A 7,787-nucleotide genomic window follows, 5' to 3' on the forward strand; every position below is an offset into this window, starting at 1 on the left:
TGAACTGAATTAGGATTTCAGTTGTTAGGAATCAGTATTTGAAAGTACTCCAGATGATTCCTATGTGAAGTCAAGGCTGAGAACCACCACCCTACTCTGTAAACCACTTACGGCTTTGTTTTGCTTTTAAGAATCTGCAGAATAAGTCCCCTCACTCCAGGAGCACCGGTTGCATACAAATGTTTCTTTAGTATAGAAGGTTTGTTTACCACCAAGTGGGTACAATGACCTCATCATCCCCAAGGAGGGGATAGCCAGCCACTGAAAACAAATGCAAAAATCCCAGTTTGGTGTTTCCAGAAGAAAAGCTTAAGTCATCACTACATACCTGTTCAGGTGAGTTTCACCCCCTTTTTCTATTGTGAAGTTGAAGACAAGACTCTGTTTTAGGAGAGGGTAATCCCAAAGTCAGCTTGTTTTTTTTCCACAAAATATTGCTTGGACTTCTTTCTCCAAGGGCCACGTGATCCTGGCAGGAAAACCTCGCTCTGTGAACTTGGACTCCTTAGGTATTGAGAGAGGTTGCTCGACTTCTCCTCCACGTCACTGCTGCTCAGCTCTGAAAGTGATTCGCTGTGATGGGCACCAGGTTCACAGTTTGGACTTAAAAATTCACTTCCAAGTAAGGAAGTTACGCTCTGGGAGCTCTTTCTCTGTTTGCCTTTTCCTTCTGAGAGGTCCAATGAAGTCTTCTTGGAAGGGTAGAGTGGATTCAAGAGCAAATTTTCTGAACAACAGGTTGCAGACCTTGGCAATGCTTCCACCATCAACAACTACCCTTTCTCTTTCTTGTCCTTCCAATTTGGGTCAGGTGGAGGTCTGAAAATTTGACTTCTATAGGTTGTTGGCTGTTATTCATGCCATTATCTTGGTCCTGGAGCTCTCCCTCGATGGCCATCTGAGCTACTTCTTGCTTGTTTCCTCTTCTGTTTCACTCAAGCTTTCCTGCTGAGGACTGTCCTCTAAACTGTCAGGCTCCACATTTTCTTGGATTTCATCCTCAAGTTCAGACTGGGACTTGAACTCTCCTTTTTTTTTTAATTACTATTTTTATTTAGCTTTTAAATTTTAAATTTTATTTAGCTTTTTTTTTACAGACTGCATTTTGATTCATTGTACACAAATGGGGTACATAATTTCGCTTCTATGGTTGTACACAATGTAAACTCATACCATTTGTGTAATCATACATGTACATAGGATAATGATGTCTGTCTCATTCCACCATTTTTCATACTGCCTCCCTCTCATTTTCTTCTACATATTCTGAAGTTCCCCCATTATTCTCTCATTCCCCACCCCCACCCCCATTATATATCATCCTCCACTTATCAGGGAAAACATTCGGTCTTTGGTTTTTTTGGGCTTGGCTTATTTCACTTAGCATGATATTCTCCAATTCCATGCATTTATTTGCGAATGCCATAATATTATTCTTCTTTGTGGCTGAATAGTATTCCATTGTGTATATATACCAGAGTTTCTTTATCCATTCATCTGTTGAAGGGCATCTAGTTTGGTTCCACAATCTAGCTATTGTGAACTGAGCTGCTATAAATATTGATGTGGCTGTGTTACTGTAGTTTGCTGATTTTAGGTCCTTTGGGTATAAACCAAGGAGTGGGATATCTCTGAATCTGATTCCAAGGAGATGTATGAAATCAGATTTAAGTCTTTCTTAAAAGAGTGGGTCTGAGAACTGAACATTTAAGTTGGTATGATGGACAGGAGATTGAATGGAAAGTTTGGGAATTAGTGTACTCTTACTCATTTTGAGAAATTCAGAAATCAACAGGAGATAGTCTTGATAGGAACAGTTGACTGATAAGTTCTGGGTCGCAAAATCATTACCTCACTCCTGGAGGTAGCCACCATCATGGGTCAGGCCCTCCTTGGTGGCAACCCTGGAACCCCGCATCCCCCAAATTTCCTATTCTGATAATATATTTGTGAATGTCTCATTCTAACTTCTATCCATTTTTGCTTTGTAAATTTTGCAGTTACTTTTTATAGTACATTTATGTTTAGAATTGTTATAGCTTTTTGAAGAGGACATTTTATTGTGTTGTACTGGACTTTTCCATATCTTTTAATACTTTTTGTCTTCAAATTTATCTGATTTTAACATAGTGTGCCCAGCTGTTTTTGGTTAATACTTACCTAGCATTTATTTCTTCATTTTTCTTTCCAATTTTCCATGTCCTTAGCTTAAATTGTACAGTTTGTAAACATGTAGAGCTGGTTTATGTTTTTCTGTTTTACTTCAATCTGACAAATTCCCCTTCTGTTGGTGAATTTCATTCATTTTTATGTATTATGCTTCTTAATATGTTTGAACATGCCTATTCTCATTCTGCTTTTTAAATTTCTATTTGACTCACTTTTTCTATGTTCCTTTTTCTCCTTCAGTACTGTTTAGATGGAGCCAAAGTTTCATAGTGTTTTTCTTATTAGATAGTTTCCTACTCTCTGAAGGTTTAGATATTACATATTTACATAATTTACATTTCTTATTTCTGCTTTGTATTATTATTTTATTTCTGATATTTTAGTGGCTCCCTGTAATATAACCATGTATATCGAAGATGACCTTGTCTGAAGCCCTTGCTCAAATTTTTGAGGTAGGTGGTAGGAGGATGGAGGAAAACCCATAGGAACCTCTGACTAGAGTCTAAGAAGCAAGTGCATGTGTCTTGACAGGGTTTGAGGGAGGAGGAGAAGGTAATAGATAAGGCAAAAGAGTGATTTGGGAAGTACAGGAGAGCACAGAGTCTCAGAGGCATAATGCACATATTTCATGGGGAGTTTATGGACATGCAAGCGTGTGTTCCTGGCTGTTCATGCACATGTGCATACATGTGGGAATATGTTGGTCCATGCATGTATTCTGGTGAGTGTGAGTAATTACGCCTACGTGAGTGCATTAGTCTGAGTATTGAGGACAGGGAGGGGCAGAGGGTGGGAAGGGAGAAGGAGAACACATCTAAGAGTACACAAGGTTCCCTTCTCACTGTACATATTGCTAAGAAAGTGAAGCCTGAAGGGGAAGAGGCAGTGAGGGGGCTGAGCCAGTGGGGACATTTCCCATCAAAGGAGAAGAAAACATTAGAGGTGGGATCTGGAGGGTGGTTTCCCTTCCAGAAGATGGACAGATTGGGAGAAGTTGAACTCACTTGGCTCAGGGGATGTGGGTTGAAAAGAATAGTGACTCAGGGAAGTCAGACTGATGCAGTTCACAAATGTCTCCTCTTTCACCATGAAAATTCCAAAGATGTTATTTCTGAGACTCACCCTGTGCCATCATTACTGTGTTTGTACGCTATCAGTACAAGAAACAATCTGTTGACAATGGTTACTAAAAAAAAAAAATCAGGTCTCATCTCAATGTAATCTATACCCTGATTAAATCATAAACAGATTTCTAGAATTCAGTAGTGATAGTGCACATGGTGTAGAAAAGGAGAATTCAAATCAAATATGCTCTCATTCAGTGACGAGAGTACTAGTGACATGTCAGCTTATGAGAAACAGATATGGTAAAATAAAATGCCCCTGTGTCTAGCTTACTTCTCTCCTCAAGTCAGGGTTGTGATATCTTCTCTGAGGCTAACTGACAGGCAAAATGAAGGTAATGAAAGTAATTTTAAAAATACACTTTTTTCATTCTAAACTTTTTTTTGTTGCAATGAACACTAAAATCTGAGCACATTCACTTCTAACTCAAAATGAAATGCACCCTTGCAATAGACATGGGCTTCCTTCCTAGTCTATTTCCTATTATGATCTGTTTTGCTAACTGACAGAAAGACTGGTACATTCCTCATGTCTGATACACCTTCAATAAGGAATATAATTGAGAAATGAGGAAATGATACTATTTCTCTGGTTATCATGTGAAGAACTGAAGAAACTTTAAAAACTATGATTTTATCATCTGGTAAGTCCTAACACTACTCATACTCAGAACAGGAATGGAAATAACTATGCAACACAGTACAGAAAAAAGTACAATTGAGAAGGAAAAAGTTGGAAACAAACTTTTATGCGTACTTCATTTTAATATTTTATTTTCTGTTTAGAAAATGCCATTTTTTCTATTTCTTCTTTCTTTCTTTCTTTTCTTTTCTTTTCTTTCTTTTTTTGGTACTGGTAGTTGAACCCAGGGGTGCTTAACCACTGAGTCACATCCCTAGTCCTGTTTATGTTTTATTTTGAAATAGGATCTCATTAAGTTTCTTAGGGCCTCACTAAGTTACTGAGGCTGGCTTTGAACCTGCGATCCTCCTGCCTTAGCCTCCTGAGTCACTGGGATTACAAGTGTGTGTCATCATGTTTGGCTTTTTTTTTTTTTTTCCCATCAAATAATTTGAAATCAATTAGGAGTACAGATGGTCCCTGACTTAATGATGGTTCAATTTAAGATCTTTTGACTTTATGATGCTGCTAAAGCAATATGAATGCAGTACAAAGTGAATTTTGAATTTGCATCTTATGGAAAGCAGTATATGGTATTGCTGTGGTTTAGATATTAGGTGGTTCCCAAAAGTTTATGTGTGAGACAATGCAAGAACATTTAGAGGTGAAACGATTGGGTTATATGAGCCTTAACCCAATCATTGAATTAATATCCTAGCAAGGACTAACTGGGTGGTGACTATAGGCAAGTAGGGTGTGACTGGGGAAGGTGGGTCATTGGTGGCGTACCTCTGGAGTACATGTTTTGTTCTTTTTGAGAGGGGCTCTCTCTAGGCTTCCTGGTGTGATGTCTTGAACCACTTTTGTGTACCACACTTTTTTACCATGTTTTTCTGCTTCATCGTCAGTCCCCAGGAATGGAGCTGGCTGGCCTTCTATGGACTGAAACCTCTGAAACCATGAGCCCACAAATAAACTTTTTCTCCCTTAACATTGTTCTTGTCAGGTCTTTTGGTCCTAGCAGTGAAAAAGCTGACTAAAACAGGTGTGACCCTCTCTCTTGATGTTATGCAGCAGCAGTGATCCACACTCCCAGTAAGCCATGTGATCCTGTGGTTACCACATGAGAAAGAGACTTTGAGTTAGATATTTTGCCTTGTTATAGATTAATGTGAGATCTTGGAGCACATTTAAAATAGAGTAGGCTAAGCTATGTTTGGTAGATTAGGGGTGTTAAATGCATTACAACTTAAGATAGTCTCAATTCATAATAGGTTTATTAGGATATAATCCTGTCACAAGACCAGGAATATCAGTACTATGTTTCCTAATGCAGGGTTTACTATGACTGCTGATTGGGGAAACCAAATTAGCCATTCATTTTTCTGCATCTCTGGCTCTCACTGAGATTTCCAGGTGTTAGTTTTAGCATGTTTTAACTTGCACCTTTGCCTTTACCCCTTTCTTTTCTGCCATAGTTGGACTTCACAACTCCCACAGGTTCCTATTGGATGACCACATAAAAACTTCAAATAGCTGCTCCTAAGGGCCAAAGTTCTCCCCAAGATCCTACTTCAAGCTCTCACCCTGACACCTAGGAATGTACTCATAAAGTCAGCCTCCTGCTGCTGTGGGTTGTTAGTTGCCTCTCCTGGACATGAGAGAATTGTGTATAATATGTCCCTTGTGGTTGATCTTCCCAACTCCTTGGTGGGATTTGGTACCACCTGCACACTGTCCTATCCTGCCCAGGTCCTTCTTGATATTCACTTGCAGTTTGATGTCCAAATGTCCAACACACATGACCATAACTTTGTGTTCTGTGGAGGAGACAAGGTCTTTAGAAATCATTCATCCATCTTTCCTGTGGTTGGATTCTGGTTGGATTTCTTGAGAAGCTCTTGATTCATCTAGATATACACAAATTGTTCAAGAGGAAGTCAGGTTGCTTTCAAGGCAGTGTCACTAGTAATCAGGATCAGAGCTGGAGGAGCAAGAAAATTTTAAATTCAAGAGAGTTAGAAACATAATGAACTTCTGGTGGATGGGGAGGTCTATTTTAAAGTTTGGTCCTAAAGCCTCCTTAAATGTCCCTGTCCTGGCTGTGAGGAACCTTGGTAGAAGAGCTGATGGAGTTAAAACCAGGAGATTCTTCAAAGCTCTTTAAATCAGAAGGCTGCCTCTGTCCAGGAAGAGGCTGACAGAAGACAGCTGAAGATGACCTTCATGATTAAACCTAGGTCAGAATTTCTTCCCTGTTGTACCCATCCCACTGGCCAGTCCAACACTCTGGATTCTTAGATGCACCTATAATATTTCTCAATTCCCTTCCCATTTCAGTCCCATTCCTGCTTGGCTCCATCTTTTCACCTCTCACTTTCTTAAATTACCCATTTTTAGAATCTCTCTTATACATAATCTCATGCAGCCATCAGCATTACCTTTCTGAAATACAGGTCATTGAAGTCACTATCACCTACAAATAGAGTACCAACATCTAGGTGCCTAGTGGGATTCCTCCACATATCCTTTACCTATCAAAATGACTTAATATTTTTTCTGTGAGTGACCTCTGCACTTGGATGCTTCTGGGTCTTTATGGATGTGGTTCCCTGAGCCTAGAAAATTCTTCTCTTCCCTATCTCACCCATCACAAGACTTCACATTTCTCAAGATCTCTCTTTATTGCCTCCTTGCATAGCATGCCTTCCCTGAGTTTCAGTGAAGGTCATTAATATACCTTCCTTATTTCTCCTACACTATTTTTTTAAGGGTCCCATCTAGTTTTTTGTTATCATATGCCCCAATTAGATGATGGTTTGACTTTCAGTTCTGCTCCTGGCTCAGGTCACCTGGAAAATGAAACTTTGCCCTTTTTCTTTGATTTTTCTTCTCATCTTTGGCTTCCTCCTTGCAGGGACATCTACCTGTAAGCAGACAGGAGTAGGAAGAGGCAAACACATCTCCCTTCCCTTTCTGGATTCACTATGTAATCCTAATATGAGGAGGGTCTGGGGTCTTAGGTTGCTTTTCTTCATTCCTGAACAGACCTCCTTTGGGGCATATGTCAACACCATTTGGTTTTCTTATAATGGTGGGCAAATACCATATGATTCTGTAACTAAAATTTTATAAATATCTAGATGTCTTTATTTTGTCATAAAGATATAAGTTGGTTCTGAATCTTTAAAAACTGCCTTTGTAAATTCATTCTATTTTTTAAATATCAACCTGCATTTCCACAATTCAACTTATTTCTAAAGAACCACTAGGCTTACCCATTAGATGATAAAGTTGTTTTTTTTTTTTTTAACAAACAAATTGTCATTGTGGAAATATTCAAATATGTATAAAAACAGTATGATGAAGACCCATATTCTCATCACCCTGCTTTGTCGCTTTTTCCTGGATTATGTTGAAATTAGTCTCAGATAATTTTCATCTGTATTCCATATTTTGGCATATTCCTGTAACAAAAAAGAAAATAAAAATGTCTGCAATACCATTTTTTACTTAAATATATTAATAAATTATTATTAGATGGCAAGTTCTGGCAGGAAAGAGCTATGGCATTCTCATCATTAAGACACCTGTACTTACTATAATCTTGCACACAGAAGTTGCTCAGTTTCCTATTGATTAAGTGATTGATTGATTCATCAGTTAAGTGATATTTGTATCATTGGCTTTCAAATTATCATGAACACTTTTGGAAGGTGTTGATTTCTTCTTACTTTCAATTAACTTTTTAGTTCATTTCATGACAGACGAATTTTAAAGTTCAGCACTGTATAATTCATGGACACTTTTCTAACACAAAGTATATCTTAAATGAATCAATCTTGAAGCCAGTTTGATAAGGACTTTAATAA

The 7,787-nt window shown here is 38.4% G+C and overlaps 1 pseudogene; it reads right to left on the reverse strand.

Moving 5' to 3' along the window:
• Positions 1-205: 205 nt before the first annotated feature.
• Positions 206-1,771, reverse strand: LOC124976311 (jhy protein homolog; annotated as a pseudogene).
• Between the last annotated feature and the right edge of the window lie 6,016 nt (positions 1,772-7,787).

This window comes from Sciurus carolinensis, chromosome 2 (assembly GCF_902686445.1).
Source record: "Sciurus carolinensis chromosome 2, mSciCar1.2, whole genome shotgun sequence".
In the NCBI taxonomy this organism is placed as follows: Eukaryota; Metazoa; Chordata; class Mammalia; order Rodentia; family Sciuridae; genus Sciurus; species Sciurus carolinensis.